The 24,607-nt window shown below is 39.6% G+C and overlaps 1 long non-coding RNA gene across 1 annotated transcript; it reads left to right on the top strand.

The window, feature by feature from the left end:
• The first annotated feature begins 6 nt into the window (after window positions 1-6).
• On the top strand, window positions 7-16,598 carry LOC109363884. Its single transcript, XR_002109753.2, has 2 exons — window positions 7-1,682; window positions 15,828-16,598. It is a non-coding gene; the product is annotated as an uncharacterized LOC109363884 (long non-coding RNA).
• The last annotated feature ends 8,009 nt before the right edge of the window (window positions 16,599-24,607 follow it).

Raw genomic sequence — 24,607 nt, 5'->3', positions numbered from 1 at the left:
CCCGGCTGCGCGTCCCGCTGCTCTTTAATAGGTGTCGTGGGAACCACTTCCCCGATCCACCCAGCCATCTGCCTCTCGTGGCTGAGTTTCCTATTGTGCCGGCTCGTCGGTTTCAGAGCAGGGGACTCTTAGGCTGAAAAACCGTTCTGCTAGGGAAAGGAAATTAATCTGGAATCATTTTCACACATCAGATCGTGCAAAGGCAAACAAACTACTGCGAAAGCACAATATGAAGGGAGGGAAGGGAATGCAAAACCTGAAAATGCTGAAAAAGCTCGGTGCGAGCGAGGGCTACGCATTGACCGGGCTGTTCTTCTGCAGCAGTTCTTGTGTAAGGCGTCTGAGGCATTCCTGTGCCAACACAGCTGCACGTCCGCTGTGAGCGGGGCCCGCTGAAGGATTTGGGGTTGGTTTGCAGCGAGCTTCATGCGCACGGCTTTTGCTCTGCCTCGCTCGCTCATCTCGCTTTTAGTGTCACACTGAAATACTCCACATGGCTTTGGTGCTCTAGGTTTGAAAAGCATGTTAGAAAAGTGAAGATCTACGGATCTGGAGGTCTATGTGGGTTCCTCATAGAAGTTTTAAATTCTGTTTTTCTATAAAAGATCTGAAGTTGGTGTGTTCGAGTTTCCAGTTGCCTTTCAGCACAACACAGAATCCTAAAGGTTTAATCTAGAAAAGGCAGGAAAAAGGGGATCTAAACAAAATATTTTCAGAAGTGACATTGATTAACAGCTGACGTAAGTCAGGATATCGTGGATTTTGTACATCCAGAAGTCATCTGAGCAAATCTCTTTGCTTTTTATGGAGGGTGTGCTTTGAATCAGAGCAAGTTATTGAGTTGTCTCAGAGTAAATGTGTAACTGGGCAGTTGTTCGTGTCTTGAAAAGGTCACGGTGAAATTAGACACAGGTGGATGAATCGAGTAACAGAAACTTCAGGATAGCGAGGATCTTTCAAAGTGAACATCCTTTTGAAGATACAAAGTTTTGTGTATATGCTAAATTAAAAACTACCTACACTTTAAAAGAAATTAGAAACCTTTTTTCTTTTTTGTTTTTCCTTCTTTTTTTTTTTTAATTCACACTTGCAGTTTTGAGTATCTGCCATGTGAGTATGTTTCTGGTATGTCAGAGAACAAAGAATAAATCTGGTTTAGCTTGATCATGGAATTCTTTCCTCACCTCCAAGAATCGATGTATATATTTTAAATATAGTTAAATGTTTGCTGCAAATAGTCACTTGTATTAAGTTCAGCATTTCTTTCTGTATAACCTCTGACCTTGAAAAGCTGGTTCTTAATGTATCTCCAGGAAGTTTTATGGATTTTTTTTCATATCCTTTATCATAATCAATGGATCTTTTTTCCTGCTGGGATATTCATAAAATCTTAGTTAGTTAGTTAGATTTGGGGGGAGGGGGAGAGAAACCATGAAAAAATGGAATCTTTCTTATACTTAAATTCAGTAGTGATTTGCTGTTTCATCTAAGTCTGTCTTAGCCTTAAACAGATTAATGTATCTTCTTACAGAATTCAGAGTAGTGACGGAATGATGTAGTAATCAATTTTTATTTCATTTTTTTCCCTGCTTTTAAGAACTTGGAAAGATGTTTGTGCTCTGCACTGTGAAAGCTGAATCCATAGATTGTTTGAAGGAAAATATTTACAGACAACAAGTAAGGTAACTTTTTCCCTAATTCTGCCTTTCCTAAAAACACTAAAATTTTTTTAACAAGATAATTACTCATTTTGTATTCTCTTAATTTCTTACATCTCTGCAAAGAGTACCAGTGGAACTGTCCTGGAAATTCCAAAGTGATTTTCTATAGGACACTGTACATTGGTTAGTGTAGCTTTTAAACACTGATGCTGGGCTATAAAGTGCATCTGAATTTTTCAACAAAAAGTCATTATTTATTTAAAACTTCATGCATTCTCCTATGAACTTGCTTTGAGAGAGAAGGGGATTGCTTGTAAGTATCTGTAATGGTGAAAGGGAACAGAAGACCTCAAATAGCAATCCACTGAATACAGGGAGAAATTAAGTGCCAGGGACAATCTGCTACTTTTCATTCCTTTTGGCCTCCTGAAAGAAACTTTGTGCATGAAGATGAAGATGATATTATAGATATTTTTTTGTTGTTGTCTATTGTCAGTATTAATTTTTAGACACATGGATGTGATAGTAGCATATATAAAGAATAAAAAGGTAAGGATTCTGTTTTAAAAGTTATTGTTAAAAACATGGTCTTTAATCACAACTGAAAAAATTGTAGTTTCAAGATTCTAAACTAAACAGGGAGTTAGGAGGAATAATATCATCTTAATACAAAGAAGGTTCAGAAAAAGCAAATATAGAAATGCTTGGAATTCTTAAATTGCTCTTCAACTGAAGATGGGCATGACAATAGAAGCATTAAATTGATACAACATAATTAGATAATTTGTGTTCAGGAGTTCCCTTTCTTTGTAACAGAATTTTTTTCATCACTAGAATGGTGTATAAATGGTTTATAAACACATTAGAATTTGGTAACTTTGTTTTTTTCTTGTTTCCTTGACATTACATTTTTTCCCACTTTTCCTTCTCTATTCTTATTGTTTTACTTTGCACATTATTTATTCCCTCTAGCAGGATCAGATGATGATATTCTCCCTGAAAATTAGTTTCAAATGTATTTGTCCTGCTTTTCCTTCTGTCTCCTCTGGATACTCCTAAGTGTCTCTACTGAGGAAAAACGGGGATGAAGTTCTAAAGCAAGCATTAGAAATTTCCACAATGTTGAGGTTTATGCTCAATGCCTGTTTCCACAACTTTTTTGCTAGTTAAATCTCCCAGTTCAGTTCCCATTCTGACATTTAGAAGTTGTGACTTTGGAACCTTGTGTGGACTCCTTACTGTTGTTTTCTCTGTTACCACAAGGCAACAGCTAATTCAGACCAGATGTCTGCCTAGTCCAGTCTCCTGTCTCTGACATTGATCAATAACAAATTCTGAGAAAAAGATTAGAGAAAAGTATAGACTGAGAGCTGTAGTTACTTCCTCCTGAACATTCTTCAAGCCACCGCTGATTGTGGCTGAATGATTTTCTGCACCCACCTACGCTTGTGCAATTAATTACTCCCATGAATACATGCAGACTGCTTTTGAATCTCTGAAAATATTTAACACTGGCAGTGATCTGTGCTAAGGTGTTCCATGCCTTAACCAAGCTTTATGCGATCAAATTGTTATATTTTGTGAAGTTCATTGTCTTATGTGTTTGGATCTGCATTCTGTGCTTTTCACTTTCAGTAGTACAGTAGTTCTGTCATAAAAAATAACATTGAGCAGTTGAGTTGCAGGCTGACCTGATGTTTTAAGACTTTTCTTGTTTCCAATAGCTTTATGATCAAGAACTAAAAAATAATACACGTGTACATTAAGTGTTGGTTCTCTCTTTCACTGCATTAGGGCGGGGGACTTTTCTCTCTGAGAGAAAAAACTGAGGTTCATCAACTTTTTGTGTGGTCTTATAGAAATAGAACAAGGGCGAAGGGGCTTAAACTAAAAAGGGAAAATTCAGGGTATACAGAGGAAATTTTTAACTCAGACGGTGGTGAAGCACTGAAACAGGTTACCTAGAAAAGTTGTGGATGCCCTATCTCAGGAGGCATTTTGTGGTTTAACCCAGCAGGTGACTAAGCACAACACAGTTATTTGGTCACTTCCCCCACTTCCCAGTGGGATGGGGGAGAGAATGAAAAAAAAAAAAAACAAAAACAAAATAGAACTTGTGGATTGAAATAAAACTGTTTACTAAGATGGAGGAAAGGAAATTGATAATAGTTACGACTATATATGTGTATGTCTGTATGTATGTGAATGTATGAAACAAGTGATGCACAAGAGTTGCTCACCACTCACTGACTGATGCCCAGCTAGCCCCCAACGTGGCAGAAATAAAAGAGATGATCTCCTGTTCCCATCTAAACTCCCCTGCATAATGTCAAATGGTATGGAATACTTCTTTGGCCAGTTTAAGTCAGCTATCCTGATTCTGTCCCCTCCCAGCCCTTTGTTAGTATGAATTGGGAAACTGGAATAGCTTGGCTCTGCATAACACTGCTTAGTGATAACTATAAACATCTGTATGTTATCAATATTGTTTTTCTCTTAGAACCAAAACAGCATCATACCAGACACTCTGAAGAAAACAATTCTGTCCCAGCTGAACCTTAAACAAAGATCAGGTTGATGGGCCCTGGCCAACTGATTGGCAACTCTGCCCTTGGCAGGGTAGTTGGCTAAGTTCTTGTGGAACAAACACTGTGTTAATGTGGATACATACAGTGTGGATACATACAAGATGAGAGGGGCATTAGATATAGGGGATTTCTTCCTGCTGGGAACTCAACTCCCATTATGCTAGGCAGACTGTCAGAGTAGTTTGCTGTCTCCTTGGTGCCTGGATAAAGGACATCACCAGGAAACTTCCTGGCCTTGTATGGCAAACAGGTCTGTATCCATTACTTCTTTTCCATGTGGAAGATTATGAATCAGTTACATGTAGTTCAAGAGCTATCGAAATGGACTTCAGATCCTTGGGATCTGCTGAAGGAATCAAGAATACAAGTCTCTTCTCTGCTTCCCTTAGTGGGTAAGGATAGTGTAAGAAACAGAAGGACCTGATCTATAAACACTGGTTTGATAACTGGTATCAATGCCATAATTTTGGTGGGTTTTTTTTGATAACAGGATGGCCTACATGGCACTGGGCTTGCAGTCACTAGATGGCTTTCACCTCTCTCAAAGAGGGAAAAGGGTCCGTGGTAAAAATTTAGCAGGGCTTTAAACTAGGTTGTAAAAACATGGGTGGGTAATAGTGAGGCTGCACATGGTAAGTTGTGGGACAGCATAGTCAGGCTAGAGAGGCAGGGTGTTAGTGGGGGCCCTCTGCAGATATACTGACAACACTGAGCACACTTAAATCTTATGACAATGAGCCAGGGACTACTGAGGAAAAAGAAGGCAACAGGGAAACTCAAGGGAAATACTTCAAAGGCATTAAGGAGTTATCCTCCAAGAAGGCAATAAGGCCAGCTGCCCAGCTGAAATGTTTTTACACCAGCAGACACAGCTTGGGAAAAAAATAGGAGGAACTGGATCCTCTGTGCTACCTGAAAACCGTGATGCAGTTGCCTTCACTGAAACCTGGTGGGATGACTCCCACGACTGAAATGTGGCTATCGATGCCCACAAATAAGAGACAGGCAAGGAAGGAGGGGAAGAGGCATTGCCCTCTATATCAACAAAGGAACAAAGTGTGAAGAGATGTTCCTGAAGAATGTCATGAGCAAGTCAAAAGTTTATGGATGAGAGAGAGCAACAAAGAGAGCCTTGTGGTTGGTATCTACAATAGATCATCTGATCAAGCAGAGCCTGATGAAGGTTTCTTCCTTCATCTCCAGGAGATGTTGCCATCACAGGCTCTCGTGCTTGGGACTTCAGCCACCCTGACATCTGCTAGCAAAATAGCACTGCGAGCTGTAGGCAAACCAAGAATTTTCTGGAATGCATCAAGGATAACTGCTTGAACTGTAAAGTAGCTCTATTGGGAGGGGTGCAATACTGGACCTGTTGCTCACCGATGCAAATGAACTGATTGGTGACATCAGAATTGGAGGCAGCCTGGGCTATAGTCACCATGAAATATGGGAGTTCACACTCCTTGAGGTATAAAGGACAAAGAGTAAATCTAAAGGATTCTAAATTTTAGGAAAGCGTAATTCCAGCTCTTCAGGGAGTTAGTCAACAAAACCACCTCGGAAACTGTCCTCAAGGACAAGGATTGGATATGGCAGATCTTTGGAGGCTTTTCTTAGTGTACAGGAGCTTTCCATCTTCAGATGTAGGAAGTCAGGAAAGGAAAGCAAGAGACCAATGTGTCTGAACTGGGATCTGTTGGTCAAACTGGTAAGCAAGAAGAAAATGCACAGGTGGAAGAAAATTCCCAGTGGTAGCTGGGACAGGTACTGTGGGATGCATATAAGCATGCTCTAGGCTGTGTATGGAGTCAGGAAGGCCAATGACCAACAAGACTTCACAAAGAGTGCAAAGACCAAGAAAGATGCATTTACCATAACAGGAAAGTTTAAGAAGGTGTACCCTTCCTAGTGAAAAATACAGACAGGCTGGTAATAATGGATAAGGAGACAGCTAAAATACTCAACTGTATTTGCCTCAGTTATCACTGTCTCCTCTTCACACAGTGGATTGTGGATGAGTTGGAAGCTGTGGCTTAGGAGACAACATCTGTCCCACTGTAAGTGAAGATGAGATTTATGACTACCTGAGGAACAGGGAAGGGAAGGGAAAAGAAGGGATGGAAAGAAGAGCCACCACTGCAGATGTTATGATGTCCTAAGGGTCCATCCTTGTTCTTCTGCTGGGGTGGCTAAAAATATGGTGGGGCATGTGGGATTGGCAATACCTTTTATGCTATTAGATTGTCCCTTCCAATTAGACCAGAAGCTGTTGCCAGGCAGAGAGTGTCTGGTAGCATACACTGTGAGCATGCCATACTGGCCACGCTTTTCTCCTTTTGCATGGTGGTCGTGGTTGGGGGATGGACCTAAGACTACCTTAAGTGTGATGACTTAACTCCTAACTTCTTTACTGCACTTTAGCACAACATGTGTTTGTTCTGCAACTTTTACAGGAGTGTTACAGCACAGCTTTTGTTCTGAGGTCTTCAGCAAGAATTCACAATGTTAAGTTCTGTATATTGTTGTAATAGAGTCTGGGACAGAAGGAAACATGTCACTTTATTCTCACATTCCACCCAGCGGTTGAGACTGTTACAGGCCAGTGTTGATATAGTCAGTGGGGTCATCCACCGTGATGATGCATACGTAGTGTACATAGAATAATACAATCCTTAAAGTTGGAAGGCATCTCTGGTCTAACTCCTCTGCAATGAACAGGGACATCCACAGCTAGATCAGATTGCCCAGGGCATTATCTTACTCACCTTGAGAATTTCCATGGATGGGACAACAACCACATCACTAGGCAACCTGTACCAGTGTCTCACCACCCTCACTGTAAAAGACTTGTATCTAACCTAAATCTACCCTCTTTGAGCTTGAAACTATTTCTCCTTGTTCTGTCTCCACAGACCCTGCTAAATAGTCTGTCCCCTTCTTTCCTGAAGCTCCCCTTTAGATACAAGGCCATTATCAGATCACCTCTCAGCCTTCTCCAAATCTTCAAAGGAGAAATGTTTCATTTTGTGGATCATTTTCTGGCCCTTCTCTGGACACGTTCCAAGAGGCCTATTTCTTTTCTGCACTGAGGACTCAACATCTGAACACAGTACTCCAGCTGAGGCCAGGTGAGGCACAGAGTAGAGGGGCAAGATCACCTCACTTGGCCTTCCTGACCATGTGTCTTTTGGCTTTCTGGACTGCTGGCTCATGTCCGGCTTCCCATCCACGAGAACCCCAAGGTCTTTTTCAGCAGGGCTGCACTCAATCCTTTTGTCCCCCAGCTTGTATTGGTAATGGGAATTGCTTCGACCTAGGTGCAAGATCTTGCATTTGGATTTGTTGAACCTCCTGAGGTACACCTAGGCCCACTGCTCAAGCCTTTCTAGGTCCCTCTGGATTGCATTCCATCCCTCTGGTGCATTGATCACACTCCATGGCTTGGTATCATCAGCAAATTTGCTGAGGGTGCACTTGACCCCACCATTGATGTCACTGATCATCACTGAAGATATTAAACGGTATCAAGCCCAGCACCAAACTCTAGGGAACATCACTCGTGACCGATCTTCATCCAGACATTAAGTCATTAAACACCACTCTCTGGACCTGATCCTGCAACCAGTTCTTCATCCATCAAACTGTCCACCCATCCATATCTTTCCAATTTGGAGAAAAGGATGTTTTGGGGTACTATGTCAGAGGCCTTACCAAAGTCCAGATAGATGACATCAGTTACTCTTCCCTTGTCTATTGTACAGAAGGAACAGAGAAAGAATGGACAAGCCTATTTATCACACACTTCACTAAGCCATTGCCTAATATTAGATAGATAAGTCCACCCACCAGCGTTAATTCACATCAACTAGTCTTCCTATTCTGTCAGTCCCAAAGTCTGGAGGAAGCTATCATCATCTTGCTTGAGTACATTCATCAGTGATTTAAAGTCCTTAATTTTCCCCTTCAATAGCTGAGAGTTGTCAAAAGTACTGAAACATTGCATTCCCTCAAAATCCTTGCATCTGTGATTGTGACATTAGAGCAAATAATCAATCACAGTGCAGTTCTACAAGTACAACTGTGCAGATTGGTCCTCATTCTTGGGCCATAGTAATGATAGCTTGTGAAGTAATGTTAATGGCAAGCATGCAGGCCAAATTACTGATGTGTCTGTGGTTATGGACAGTCATTGCAGGTACACCTACTAGTGAGGATGCAAGTGCTGCTGCTTTCACATGTGACTTTGCCATTACAGACACTCCCTAATATGAGGGTGTTTGTGTGACATGGCATTTGGTATGGTTGTAAAGGGGAAGAGCTACTGTTTCTCTTCCCAGTGAACAAGGGCCACCAGTGGAGTAGAAGGTACATATGAATATGCTACCCTTTCACAAAGAAAGAACTATCCCCGAGGAAGAACGATATGGGTGTGGTTAAAGGAGGTATTGCTCTTATGATTACACTGCATATCAGTGTTAATGAGGTTATGCTGTGGTGTGATGCAGTTTACTACTTGAAAACATTCCTTTGTTGAAGTAACATTTGCCAATCTAAAGGCAAATGCTGCTGGTTTGTGTTGTCACCCTGCTCCAGATGGGCATCATGGTGTAGATGATGTTAAACTAAAAGTATTAAAAAAAGGAGTAGTTCTAGATTAATTGAGGGGAGATTGAAACACCTATTATACATGTAGTTAAAATTTCTGAAATAGATTGTCCTCCTGCCTTACAAAAGGCAATAGTCTTAGCTGCTTCACAAGCTAGCCATGCCCTTCAGGCCAGGATGATTCATCTAACTAAAAGTTTCCCCATTTTGGGTTAATCCCAATAAGAATAACATTCCCAAGAGTGAGGTCATCTTGGTTCTTTGTACAAAATTTCTCTGCTGATGTATCTCATCATTCTGAAAAAGCAGAGAGAAACAAACACTCATTTTCCTTGAAAAGAAGTAGCAAGGTTATGATGGGAAATGATCAATTTTAGAAATATTTTATGTTCCTTTCCTGTTGCATCTTTGTGTCATTTTATGAGAGCTTTAAGGTTCAGCGTGACCTTTCCCTTTATAGGTTTGTCCATGAGCACTGCTGCTCAGATGCATATTGTATTTCTACCTAGCCTTTAGTATGTAACTCAGTGTCCTAGAACAGAATGCATTTAACTGCGTTCATCCCCTACTAGTCATTTACTGCATCTGGTAGCTGATCAGTCCGCACTGATTCTTGTGGTTCAAGAAACCACTTTAACAAGCCATTTGTCCTTTCAACTATCCATTGGCTTGGGAATTATAAGGGGTGTGGAATATCCACCACATTTCCTCATGCTTAGCCCATTCTTGCAGCATTTGGGCAGTGAAGTGTGTCCCAGATTGTACAGTGATTGTCTTAGGGAGGTGATGAAATCATTCCTTCAACCCCTTCATATATTTTCTGCAGTTACTTGGGATACTGTCTCCACATGAATGAGTCCAGAAGCTATTTCTACTCATACCATGGCATACTGTTTCCTGATAGGTTTCCTAAATGGTGCTTCATTGTCCACCATCCAGGCCTCCCACAGTTCCTTATTTTCCCTACTGTGAAGGAATGAGAACTTCAGAAGAAGTTCTCTGAGTCAGAGATGACAGCTGTCACACACAGAAATTACCATTCAGCTCTGGTAATAGAGACCCTCAGACATCCTCAGCTTAGGGCACTCTTCTATAGATTCAATGCTCCCAAATGCCTCTTTTTCATGTAGCCACTTTTGTAAATTTACCCACTCATCACTCATTTTCAGGGTTGGGGGAAAGAAGAGAATGAGGGTATTCATCAAAAGGGATCCTCGTTAATTCATTCACCTCATTGTTTGACCTATGTGCAGGATCTAACTCTGTCTGGTGGGCTGCCACCCAGCCTACCTAAATTCTTTAATCTTTGCAATGTCTGGGATATCCTTCCACTTCTCCTTCTGCCACACTGGGGCTCAATTTACCTCCCAAGCATTTTGCTCCAGGAAGTGGATCCAATCATTGCACCCCTTTAAGACTGCATAGGAATCAATATATACACCTATCAGCTCAGGGTTGTCCTTTTCTCTCTTACGTACCTCCCGAACTGCCTGACCTGGGCGCTGCTGTCCTTCACTGACCACTTTGTCTTTGGTTTTTTATTTGTTCTGTTGCCACTTGGTATTTCCACACTTTCCCTTTGAGCCTGGTAAACCTGTAAACATTCCTCATTCCCCTCTGGAATGGAGAGGCTTCCTTTATTGGAGAAGCAGAAGTTTAGATTACAGATTCTGTATTAACAATCTTCTTAACAACTCTCCTATTGTAAGGGTCATAGGCATCCCTTCTGTAGGTTTAAAGAGGTGACAATAATGATCCAATTAAGCATACCACTTCCTTGCTGTTTCCCACTGTGCTAGGCCAGTGAGTGGAGGTGTCCCTGCTAGCACCAGCCTTCAAGCCTTGGTGGGCTCAAGTCCACAGTAAGCCTCCATTTGCAATTAGACTTCCACATCAGCCATTCAGGAAAGTCATAAGGGGAATTTATAGACACTATTAATCCTTGGTTACATAATTTGCCTATTATGATGGCTATATCTTCCTTACCTCCTAATGGAAGAGAATACGGCTTCACATTTGTTGTCTTGGAAGGAGATAGGACTGTGGCTACCTGCAGATTTGGACTAGTCTTAGAGGGGATTTGGAGGAAACTGCCAAAACTCTACCACCTCCCACTACAGTCTGTCCATGACTCGCCTTTTAAGGAATTCAACTCCAGGAGATAAGTGGGAAAAGGTTCTGCCACTATTTCTATCTCAATTCTACTGTCATCTCCTGGGAGCCAACACTTGATCTGTACAGTCTGCAAAGGCTGTATTTTGTAAAAGGCATATGATACCCAAACCTTCTCTCCAAAGCTATTGGGATTGTTCTGAGTACATTAGGACAAGTGAATCTCCCTTCTTCAAGATGCCGGGGGTTCCATCTATCCCCTTTCTACTGGGATGGCAGTTTCCCACTCCAGTTCTTAAGTCCAACTTAATGAGCTCTTGCAAAGGGGAGTAGTGGGAGTTAGCACAGATGAGGCTGTGATTTCTAGGGTCAACTCTGAGGGGGCAGACGAAGGAAGGGTCTTGCCTAGCTTTCCCGCTACATTGTGAGTAAGGATTTCTAGGGCCTTGTGTGTTTGGTCATTCGTAGTGAACCCACTTCAAGACCTTTTACCCACAGTTCTTCCTGCCACTTTCAGGGTCGGTGCTTTCCTATTTTTTTCCTGGGTATAGGTAGCTAGGTCTAAGTAGCTGTTGTTGCTCAGTCATCTGGATTACGTTAAGGATCCAGGAGGAGCACCATATATTCATCCATAATTAATTAGCTCCTGAGCCAATTGCCCCCGGTCCAAGCCTTTTCCTGCCCTGGTTCGACTTTGGCCAGGGTCTCTGCTACGAGACACTGAGCCTGCTGTTCTGGGAATAGTTTACAGATTTGACATTGTAACTGTATGCCCTCTCATTTCAGCATGTCATGAGGACCCTGAATCTGGGGAACCTCGAATCAAGGGGCTCATTCACTCTGAGTCAACCAGCATTGTTAGGAAAACGCTAGGTCCTGTAACTTTATGCTTCTTTCTCACTTAAAAGTATGCCATCCTCTCCCAATAAGAAAATTCTCCACACATACTCTGTCTTCATCACCTTAAAATCCCTACTGTATTTCTCCTGCAATTTACCCAACTCTTGGGCTGAATACAGGATTTCCTTGGTTTTAACAATCAGATGACCTCCCCTATCCTCCTCATCATAGTTGTATTGCACCTTGATTAGAGGTCTCATAGGCCTAGGGGGATCAATTCTAACAGATCTTAGTCTGTGCTAATTCAGTGCAGGAATAGGGCTGGGAGGAAGACTCCACCTCTTTTCTTCCTAAGCACTCCATCTCTGCTTCTCATAGTTGCTGAGACTGCTGCTCCTTCTCGGCCAGCTGCTCTTATAATTTTCCTGTTATCCCCTGCAACAAGAAGATAACGCTGGCTTCTGAGGATTGTTGTTGCTCACAGAATTCCTGAGCCATGACCAGCACTGCTCCCAAGTACCATGCACACCACTGCTTTGCCTTTTCTTTGGCAATATTTCTTTTCTGCCCCTAAGACCTCTACACAGTCAAATATTGTCTGTGTGTTCTGCCAATTATGTCTTAGCCATTTGAGCCCCAGCAGAGTGGGACAAAAATCAAAGTCCTTCAGTATTTTCAGGATATACTGTGGTGGTTTATTAGGATGGTTCATCCCACTTTCCACGGTTACTACCAGCTATTCACAAACTCAACCACTTATTCAAATTTTACTGTCCTGCTCAAGAGAGAGTAGCACAATGTGGAAGGAGGAACTTTTAATCCATTTAAGCCTCATGTAGTACCTGATACATACAATTTTGCACAGCTACTTAGGTTTTGCTGCTGTGTGTTCTCCTAATATCTAACCTAAATCTCCCCTTTGTTTAAAACCATCCTCCCTTGCTCTTTCACTATCCACCCTCATAAACAGCCATTGCCCCTCCTGTTTATACGTCCCCTTCAAATACTGGAAGGCCACAATGAGGTCTCCCCAGAGCTTTCTCTTCTCCAAGCTAAACAATCCCAGTTCCCTCAGCCTTTCCTCATAGGAGAGGTGCTCCAGCCCTCTGATCATCTTAGTGGCCCTCCTCTGGACCAACTCTAAGAGCTCCACATCCTTCCTGTACTGGGGGCCCCAGACCTGGACGCAGTACTCTGGGTGGGGCTTCACATGAGCTGAGTAGAGGGGGACAATCACCTTCCTCTCCCTGCTGGCCACTCCTTTTTTAATGCAGCCCAGAACACAGCTTTCTGGGCTGCAAGTGCACACTGCATCCAGCTTCTCGTCCACCACGGCCCACAAATTCTTCTACACAGGGCTGCTCTCATGGGATTCTTCCTCCAGCCTGTGTAAACACCTGGCATTATATATATATTTTTATTTATTTTTGTTATCTGAATGTACATGCATGTATATCTGTGTTATACAGTTTGGGCATGCTGTAATGACATGGAATAAGTGATAGATACCAAGAAACTGCAGTTCTTGGGAACTCTGTTCATTGCCATGTGATATCCAGGAGGGAATGAAGTGACACAACCACAGCTGCCTTCTTCTGGCTGTATCTCCAAATAGCAATATGGTTAGAAGACACTTCTCTCTCTCCCATTTGTTTGATTTATTACCTTTGATCCCTTTTATATTGTATTATCTCACATTCCTGTACCATTTCTATTAAATTAATTTACCTTTATCTCAATCGAGTTCCTCCTTCCCGTTTCTTCTTAGTTCTCTTCTGTCCTAGCTTTGTAGTTGTTTCCTGACCCATACATGATTCCTGGTCTTACCACCCTCATTCACAAGATAAAATTATCTTGTGAGTTGGAAGCTACTGTTTCATTTTGTAGACATTAATGCTACTATTTAGGTGGAAAGTACATTCACATTTAAGAGGCAAGATTACCTCTTACAATTTGGAATGTGAAATACAAAACATAAACATGTTGATATAATCAACCTGCCATGCCTCCCCATATTTATGTTTTTGCCATTGCCCTCTCCCCCCGGAGAGCTTTCATCTTCTTGGCTTGTTTAATTGCAGCACAGTCATGAATAACCTGTGCAATAGTGTCCATAGTTAAATCCACCCCTCAGTCCCTAGTCTGTTTATGTGTTGGATCCCTTCCTTGATGGCTCAAGGTTTCATGGCCCCACTGAGCTAGAAATCATTCACCCTTGTTTTGCTTGTCCAAGGCTATTTGAGCCACTTCAATTTTGGCAGCTCAGTTGATCTGTTGATTATTTTGTTGTTCCTTACCAGCCTGACTCTTGGGCACCTGAGCATCTACATGACACACCTTTACAACAACCATATTCTCTGTTCAGACAGCAATGTCCTTCCACAGTTTAGCAGCACAAAGTGATTTACCCCTTTGTAGCCAGCTGTTTTGTTCCCAGTACTGTAACCACCCGCATAAGGCATTTGCCACCATCCATGAGTCAGTATAAAGATAAAGCATTGGCCATCTCTCCTATTCAGTGACATCTAAGGCCAGTTGGACAGCCTTTACCTCTGTAAATTGGCTTGATTCTCCTTTTCCTTCAGTGGCCATTGCAATTTGTTGTGTAGGGCTTTACACAACAGCTTCCCATCTGTGATGCTTCCCCACAGTACAACATGACCCATCAGTAAACAGGCATATTTCCTTTCATTTTCTGGTAATTCACTGTATGGTGGAGCCTCTTCAGCACATGTTACCGCTTCTTCAGGTGATGTTCCAAACTTTTTATCTTCAGGCCAGTCCATGATCACCTCTAAGATTCCTGAATGACCAAGGTTCCCCATTCAAGCTCGTGTAATCAACACAATCCACTTACTCCAAGTGGCATCAGTAGCACGATGGGTGAAAGGAACCTTTGCCTTGAACATCCAGTTTATCACTGGCAGTCAAAGTGCTAAAAGGAGCTGCGTTTCAGTGCCTATTACTTTGGAAGCTGCCTGAACCCCCTCACACACGGCTAAGAACTTCTCAGTCTAAATACAGTACTCTTCAAACCCTCTGTACACTCAACTCCATAATCCAAGGACTTGATCTCAGGTCTCATTGAAGCTCTTTGCCAAAGAGTCCAAGTGGGGCCTCGCTCTCCAGCAGCGGTATAGAGGATATTTTTTATATCCTGTCCCATCTGTACTTACCCCAAGGCCATGCCATGCGCTATCTCCTGTTTAATTTGCTCAAAAGCCTGCTGCCGCTCAAGGCCCCATGTAAAATTATTCCTCATCACCTGATGAACGGAGCTTACAATGAGGTTATAGTTTAGAGTATGCATTTTCTAAAAACACACTAGGCTCTGGAAACCATGATAATTAAGGATGGAACAAAAAGAGTAAAGGGGACAGAAATTACCTTTGTTCTGTGGCTGCACTGGAACCTTGCAATTCTCAGCATTTCTCTGCCTTGGAGAATTTTATGTAGAACATATTGTCAGACAATGTTTATGGTCTCTCCCAGTAATTAGTTATTATCCACACACACACACGTCTGTGTTAAAATGTGGCTAAAACTTAAATTTTGTGTTCATTTTTTCTGGTAATCATTCTTCTTTTCTACAAAGCAGGCAGCTAAATAAGTATGGTTCAAATGGTTCATTTCTTGCCATGTGTAGCTGAATTCAATCTCTGCCATAGTGTTCTGCGAGATACAAATCAAGTTAATGAAACCAGAGTTTTCCAGACAGTTGTAAGTTGTAATTTTGTCATTTTATGGGTTTATCACTCTGAATACAATGGCTTGCTATATTCTGAATAGTATTTGAAATTCTCATAAGACCTTAACACTTAAAGTTTTATTTTGTTTATTACATAAGTGCTCACTAATTGGGCATCACTTGTCTTATGTTCTTTACTGTACTTTTGTTTTTTGTACTTTAATTATTGAAGAATGTATGTGACGTAAATGAATCCCTTTTGTTGCTACTGAAATCTTTTAGAAATGGGAAAATTATTGTACCCTAACAGTTCTGTTCAATTCTATTCCTAAGGTATAAAAGGAAGAATGACGTGTCTGTTTTGAAGTGGAAAGGGAATGCAAGTAAGCAAAATGTAACAAAGTGATTTGGAATTTGGCTGGCATCTTTGTTCCAAATGCCAGTACTTAAAAGCCTTAAATACTGGTTCTTTCTCATTACGTTGAATGAGGACATTGGTCAAGCGTACTGTATTGGAAATCTTCTTGTTAGAATATTAAGCTTTCACAATTGTTTTTTAATCCACAGTTGTTAGCTAATTGAGTAGAACTGATGATGTAAATAGCCAATAAATAAATAAATAAATAAATAAATTGAAGTGATGTTGATTTATCTAAATGAAGGAGAGATGAAGGAGAGACCATGGACTAAAGTGCCAACTATCTCTTTTTAGTAATGATTACTTATGGCATCATAGTACTAATGCACAAAAACTAATTTTCAAAAGAAAAGATTTATATAGACCTTCTTTTCTATGGCAATGAATACCTTTTCATTAGTTGTCCATTTCTTTGATCTGCAGTCAGGTAAATTTGTACTCAATCTGATTTCAATAGAGGCTTTTATTCCTTGGACGCAGGAGTATCAAGCTAGCTACTGCAATATAGCTTTGTTTAATCATTTCTTTGTCTTACTTGTAAACAGTTTCTTTTTGACTACGTGTAATCTGACTACAATATTTGAATAAGAATAAGCATGTAGCCTTAAAATTGTGAAATTCTGCTAATAAATTTTATTCAATACAGAATGATTGAATGCAGGTGCTAGTAAAAGATGCAAAAAAACCATCCGTCTATGTATGCTCTGGTTCTTTAAATTTATTTCAAGGTATTTTACCTATTGTTTATCTTGAATAGTGATACAAAAATTAGCATTTTAAGTAAATGACAGTAATTGTTATTTAGGGACTTATGGAAGAAGAGCTCCCATATTTTTACTTATGGATCTGTTCAATTCATACAACAGTACAGAATGTTCTATATTCGTAACAGTTGTAAGAGTTCACTTCTCTCCCCACAGGGATGGTAAATGTCTGCTCCATTCCAGAGAATTACTGTCTGAATAAAATTTAAAATCAAAAACAGTCAAAATCATTTTTGGAGTGTTAGGTATGCACAAAAGCAGACAGTGAATATGCCAACTTTAGAAAAACAGAATAGACGGAGTAACTATTCCTGCAGTATCTTGGGAAAACACTGATCATGTATCCTCAAAGTTTTATTATGCCTGTGTTCATATTGTGTACTCTGCTTTATTCTGGACCAAATTCTAAGCTTAAGTAATTTATCCTATACTATGTATTTTTGATGATCAGAGGGCTAGAGAACCTCACCTACAAGAAAGGCTGAAGAAGCTGTTCTTGTTCAGCCTGGTGAAGAGAATGTTCTGGTGAAACCTCATAGTGTTCTTCCAGTTATTTAAAGAAGTTTATGAACAGGAGGGAGATCGACTTTTTACACAGTCTGATAGTGATAGAACAATGGGGACTGGCTTTGAAATAGAAGAAAGGAGATTTAGGTTAGATGTAAGGAGGAAATTTTTTACTCAGAGAGTGGTGATGCTCTGGAACAGGTTGCCCAGAGAGGTTGTGGATACCCCATCCCTGGAGGCATTCTAGGCTAGGTTGGTTGGGGCAGCCTGGTCTAGTGGCTGGCACCCCCACCCACAACAGGGGGTTAGAACTAGATGATCTGTAAGGTACTTTCCAACTCAAGCCATTTTGTGATTCTATGATAATATTATTCTATATTTTTTCAAGTCTGGGATGTCTGCCCTTGGGTTTCAAATACTCCTTCTTTGCCTCAGGATCAGCTAATTTTCACTGAGTTTAGGCTTTTACACAAATGAATGTTCCCAAAGAAATGATCATTCACAAGTTCCTTTATAACATCACAAGAGCGGCATTTGTGAGACTAAAACAATACCTAATCTGCAATGTGTGATTTTATTCCTGCCTCTTCTGAAATCCTTAGATTTAAATAGCACATGTCTAAGTACAGACCCGTCTTCAGTGTCCATGAAGAAGTGATATGCCACACCACTGTTTTTTTCTTCTGATAATAAAGCTTGTTCTGTCCCTTCTCTTGTTTTACCTCTCCCATCCTGTTATGTCTGTTCTACAGTACTGAATGTGTACACTCAGGCTGCACCCATTCAAAATACTTCTTTCAAATGCAGATATGGGGGTGGTTAGTTAGTGATATTAAATGTTTTCTTACACAATAGGAGTGTAAGTAGTAGGTCAGCTAAAGGTTGCTGGTATAATTTATTATTTTTTTTTGAAGTAATATTCAGTAGAGATTTTAAAGATTATATTCAATATTATCCTAGGTGGAATAGAATTATTGCTGCTCATTGCAATTTAATATATTCTTTCATTGCTGTTTTAAAATGAATTTGATCAAATTTTCTATGACCACTTGTTCTCCTACCTGATAGATAATGAAATACAAAAAATCTTGCCTTATTTCATCTTATCATAAGCTGAACTTTGATGACAGTGGAAAGTTACTAAAGCTGATATCTTCTGCAGACAGCAATATACTCTTGCAATCTGCAAGCATCAAAGTAATCTTACAGAAGAAGGGTAGTCCTGCTTCTCCATTTAGAGAAAGGAAACTCCTTTGCTATGGTGTGGTTATGTTTGGTTATGTTAACATGGAAACCTCATTACTAGTAGAAATTGATGTTGATGGTCATAGCAATCCCAAATCACCTCCAGGAGAAAAATAAAGGACACTTAGGGAAGTCAAACTGAACCATGCCTATTTTACGGCATGCAGCTTTACAGAAACCTGTAAGATTCATAAAATTTGTTTGTAGAGTATGTCTGCATATGCAAGCACATTTGTATAGCATGCTTTTAAGTATACTAAGAAGACATCTTGTGATTTTGGAAGGTCTTTTCCAATAAGCACATTAAAAATTTCGAATCACTAATAAATACAATTAACAGGTATTTTTTCTTATTGCTACAATATCATTTGTTCCTACAGTTACTTATCTGAGTGAAAACAAATTTGTTGCACTGTTTTTTAATACATTCTAAATGTAATTGCCTTAATATTTTCTTCCTTCATGTTGTAAATAAACATATTTCAAATTCAAAAAATTATATAAATATGAGGTCTACATTTGAGGTGATGCTTCCTATTTTATGACGTTGGCCCACAATGTCAGAGGCAGATGGTGGTGGTGTGGCAGTAGAAGTTGAACCTTCCCACTGACATTCCACTGTTTTGTTGCCATGCGACAGATGGCAACTGAGGGGCAATCTGACAGAATTGAGTCTGGCTTGGAAGTGTGTATGAAGCAATGGTGTGTCACTGAATTCCTCCATGTGGAAAAAATGCACCACTGACATTCACTGACAGTTGCTGAATGTTTATGGAGACCAAACAGTGGATGTGAGCTCAGTAAGGTGGTGGGTGGTGTATTTCAGTAGTGGTGGTAGCAACCTCCACCAGTGCAGATTTTTATGAACATGGCATGCAGACTCTTTTTCACTGCTGAAAAAAATGCATAGTTAATGATGGTGACTATGTTGGAAAATAATGTTCTGTAGCTGAGAATTTGCTCTATCAAATAGTGTTACTGTGCTCTTTGTATCTGTTGTAGTTTCCATGGAAATAAAAGTGGTATTGCTTTCAGAGTGACCTATGTAGAACGTTTGCCTTTTGAATTTCTTATCCATCCACTGGTTAGTACCACAGAAGAGAATAAATACAAAAGTTGTTTATTCCTGGTTCATTTTTACTTTTTGTGAGATAGATTCAGTAACATTGCTTGCCTTTTGTATTTCTTGATATTTACATAATTTGTTTCTTTTGTCCCGATCACTTCTGTATTGATTAGCAATTATTTATAACCTTTTTTGAAGTTTATAGGTAGATATTCCCATCTTGTTTTTCAGCATATAGAACAGCACCCACTACAGGGGTGTAGATTTTCAGTGATTGTGACGTCTCTTTTGTGATTTATTGTTCACTGTGCTCGTATTAAACAGTCATAACTTTTACATATGATTAGTTTTTTGTCCTTCATCTTTGAGCTGAATACAATAAGCTGTTTTTATTTTATATCTTGTTTATGATGAAGCTAACCTTTAGCACTGAAATTATTGCTCGTTCAGGGAGGGCCCCATCTAGTGCCATGAGTATGCAAATACAGTTCACCCTGCTTTATGACATACCTGTAGTGTGGAAATTTAACAGAAAATAAAATGTATTTTACAAGATAATTGTCTGCAAGAAATTCAGGACAAATAATGGAAATGGAAATTATCCAACCCCTAAAAAATCATAGAATCATAGAATAGTTTATATTGGAGGGCACATTAAAGTTCATCTAGTTCCAGCATCCCTGCAATGGGATGATTGCCAGCCACCAGCTCAGGCTTCCATAGATTCCATCCAACCTTTGAATGGCTTTAGGAATGGGTTATCTACAGCTTCTCTGAGAAGCCTGTGCTTCATGACCCACTGAGAAAAAAATTTCTTCCTAATGTCTAACCTACTTCTCCCTTCTCTTAGTTTATAGCCAGTTCTCATTGTCCTCTCACTATCAGACTGTGTAAAAAGTTGTCCGCCTCCTGCTCTTAAGCTTCCTTCACATACTGGAAGACCATAATGAGATCTCCCTGGTGCCTTCCATTTCTAAACAAGCCCAACTTACTCAGTCTTTCTCCATAGACGAGGTGCTCCAGCCCTCTCATCATCTTTGTCACCTTCCTCTGGACCTGCTCCAACAGTTCCATGCCTTTCTTGTGTCCAGGCCTGGACACAGTACTCCAGATGGGGCCTCAAAGGGCAGAGTAGAGGGAGACAATGTCATCCCCCTCCCTGCAGCCATCTCTCTTTTGATGCAGCCCAGGATATTCTTAGCCAACACACTGCTGGCTCATTTCCAGCTTTTCTTCCATCAGGACCCCAAATCCTTTTCCACATGGCTGTTCTCAAGAATTTCTTTTCCCAGTATGTACTCATCTCGAGGGCAATCTTTTTTAACTTCTTTATGTTCTCATGTGCCTGCTTGTCAAGCATGTCCAGGTCCCTCTGGATGGCATCTCTTCCTTGTATTGTGTCAGCTGCACCACTGAGCTTGATATCATTAGCAAAGTTGCTGAGGGTACACTTAATCTCACTGTCTATGTCTTGATAAAGATTTTAAAGGAGTACTGGTCCCAAGACTGGTCTCCCAGGGAACACTACTGAACAGCATTCTCCACCTGAACACAGAGCCAGTGACAGCAGCCCTCTGATTGCAGCCATCCAACCAACTCTTTAACCACTGCCAAATAATTTGCTCTTCAAACCTATATCTCTCAGATTTAGAGCTAAGGACGTGTTGATTGACCATTTCAAAGGCCTTTTGACATGGTAGATGGTATCCATTGCTTTTTTTGTCCACTTACTCTGTCACTCCATGATAGAGGGCCTAAAATTCTTTTACATTTTTAACTAGTCTGTAAAACCTATGCTTTTTCACATTTTTTTTCTGTTATAATGAGCATTACGTACATTTTGACAATGTCAGGAAAACTTTCAGGAGTTTCACCAATTTGATTTAGGATATTTAGGATATGTTCACAGTAGTAAGAAAAGAATGTGTGTCTTTAAGATTAGTGATTTTGCCCTAGCATTATGATAGCCAGACAATCCTGTCACTAACTACTTAGCAATCTGCTAATTTTCAACAACCAGAAGAAAATAATATATTTACATTAGAAAAAAAGAAAGTGTAAAATTTGCCTCTTTATGATCAAAGAAGTTAAGCGGAGAGCACAGAATTTGAGAGCAAACAGTTGGCTTGCTGTACCTGGTTTTATCACAGTGTTCTTATTAACTAGCAATATATGATAAACACTCTTTGTGTCTTTATACAATATGAAATATGTGCTGTATTACTGGCACACTGCTAGCCTGTAAGTATTTCAACACCTGCAAGCTAGTAAATGTGTAAAGCAGTAAGATAAAATCATTAATAAGCAGGTCATAGATACATAACCATTATTGAAGCAATTACACAACCATTACTGAAGCAATTCTCATTAAAGAAGTTTTTCTGGGTTTGATGTGCTTTATAGAGTAAGAGTGCCACTTTCAGTCATGGAACTAATGGCTAATAAACTTTTATGTTCATGAAACTTAGAGGAGGAGTCCAATTAATTGTTTTGGGAAAAAGAAAAAAAAGAAAAAAACTATCAATTTGATTAGATTCTTAAGTGTAGAGATGTGTATCAAAAAAATCAGTGCACTTAACAAATAGGTGAAACAGAACTGATGTAAGAGTCCATTCATAAGCAATAAAACAAGAGAGATTATTTAGGAATTCATTGCTGAGATGCAGTGCAATCTACATAAAGGATTTAAGAGAGTATACTGTGTTTTTCTTTAATATTTTGGTGTGAGCACTGTAATCACATGTAATCACATCTTTTGGTCTGAAGATTTATTTTCAACCAAATTGTAAGTTTTTTTCATATACAACTTTATTTATTCTTATCCACAATTTACTGGCTTATGTTTTTGTTGGTTTTTTTTTTTAGACAAATTTGATATAGGTATAGTATGAAATATTTTTTTTTTCTAATTTGAGGACTCGTGCCTTATTTATTCCACTTTTTGGTAGATTCATTTTATACTTGCTTTTTAAAGAAGAAGAATCGAAGTCAGAGACAGAAGATATTAGTCCTTGCAGTGAAATGCCAGCCTGATAAGTCATTGTGAACTAGTCTGACTTGATGTTATCAATATAGTGGATCTCATCTGTGACAGGTGTGGTCTTTTGATAGCTTCTGTGTGTCTGTCTGTTTAAGTGGAGTAGAAGATTACAGGTTTTAATTTATAGTTATTGCCTGTAATTACTATTTATTGCCTAGCCATGACTCAGAATTTCACTTGCACTAGGATTATCCTACAAGAGCTTTTGATGCCTGAGAAAATGTATCACAAGAAGATTAAAATCCTATTCCCTAGTTTTTCTTACTGTGGGGTTCGATTTTCAACGTTTTGTTTGCAGCAGCTCATCAGCACAAGCAGGGGGCTAATTCTCTGTGTGGTAAACACAGCAGGATACTAAGCTATCCACTTTCCTTAATGTCCCTACCAAAATATGTTGCAATCTATCATTTAATTCGCAAACGGTCTTTGGTAATTATCTTTGGTAATTAAATAAAGCTTAAACTCACATATGTAGATTGTATTTGTTGCTGCCTGAACTGTGCTGCTTTGCCAGTTTGGTTACCCAACAGTCTTTTCCTTAGTTTCAGCTTTAATGTTTGTTGCAGTGTCATCAAAATTCCTTGTCCTTTCTGCTGTATAATAGTGAGTCTAAGTTTTTCTTATTTCAGGCATATCTTTTGAATATTTGATGCCAGGCTGGTTCACAGCATTTACAGTTGATCTGGTGTTACAATTTTTAAAGCAATATTTTGTCTTTCAGAGTTAGATTGTAAGATGAATAAAGGAATACAAGGAATAAAGCTATCAGTGAAATTACCAGTCTGGTGCTCTCCTATCTGGCCCTTCTTTTGTAGTTTCTGTTTCATACTTTAATTCTTCCCAGAGTAGCGATTCTCCAACAGAATTTTTTTTTCACTGTACAGGTCTTAACATGTTACTTTCACCTTTAATGCTAAATAAGTTATCATATATACCTCAAGATTATGTATTTATTTCGACCATTTTCAGAGTAAGTGCTGAATGAAATGTTACTATGAATGGATTCTGTTTTTCGGTGTTTTTTTTTGACTACTGAGTTTCTTCAAGAATATGAGCTTTTTTCAATAGAACTTTAAAATATAGATGTGGGTAGTATGATTTTAAAGACAAATGCATATCAGCATTTTAGAGCTTTTTTTTTTTCAAACATTGCTGGATCACACACAAGTTGTTTTTTTTCTTACATTTCAGAATAAAATTTAGTCAGTACATCTGTTTTCACGTGTGCATGCATATACACTGGAAAGCATATATAATTCATGTTCAACCCCTTTCACTAGGGGCAGTAGGCACAAACTGGGACATGAAATTTCCCTTCAAAAACAAGGGAAAAAAACTTACACTGTGAGGGTGACAGAGCACTGAACAGGATGTCCACTGAGGTTGTGAAGTCTTCTCTGGAGATACTTTAAACCCACCTGGATGCTCTTCTCTGTAATATACTGTAAGGAACCTCCATTACTAGGAGGGTTGGACTACATGATCTCCAGAAGTCTCTTCTAATCCCTGCAATTCTGTAATTTTATGAAAGGTTATCCCTTTGTAAATCTGTACACTATTTTGTGAGTAAATATTAATCGGCAACAGCTCACTTAGTGGCATTTGCTTAGATCGTAAGAGTGAGATGCATTTAGAAAAATGAAAAAGGGATGGACATGGTGCCGCTTACAGGTGCTTTTCTTGGCCCTGGAAGAAAATTTTCCTTTTATCTTCACTTTAATAATCATCATTGTCAAATGAGAATAGAGCATGAATTTTGGAGAAGGAAAATTTGTTGTGAACTGGCATAGAAGTTGTTGTTGTTGTTGTTTATTTTTCAACTTTGTATTTTTCAACCATATTGATACTGGGAAATAAATACATCCTCCCTGTCTTTTAAGTATTTTAAGTTAATAAGCTAGTGTGATGAATGATTTGCTACTTTGCAACTTATCTGTGTATGAGCAGCAGTAACTAAGTCAAATAGTTGATGTAAACTTCGTAATAATTGATGCTATCTCTTGCTTCTTTTTTTTTTTTACCTGAAGATTTTAAAATCAAGATAACCCTTGCTGTAGACAAAGCCAAAAAAAA

This window comes from Meleagris gallopavo, chromosome Z (genome assembly GCF_000146605.3).
Source record: "Meleagris gallopavo isolate NT-WF06-2002-E0010 breed Aviagen turkey brand Nicholas breeding stock chromosome Z, Turkey_5.1, whole genome shotgun sequence".
NCBI lineage: Eukaryota > Metazoa > Chordata > Aves > Galliformes > Phasianidae > Meleagris > Meleagris gallopavo.
Note: the sequence above shows the minus strand (reverse complement) of the source record. Positions and strands in the feature narration are given on the sequence as shown.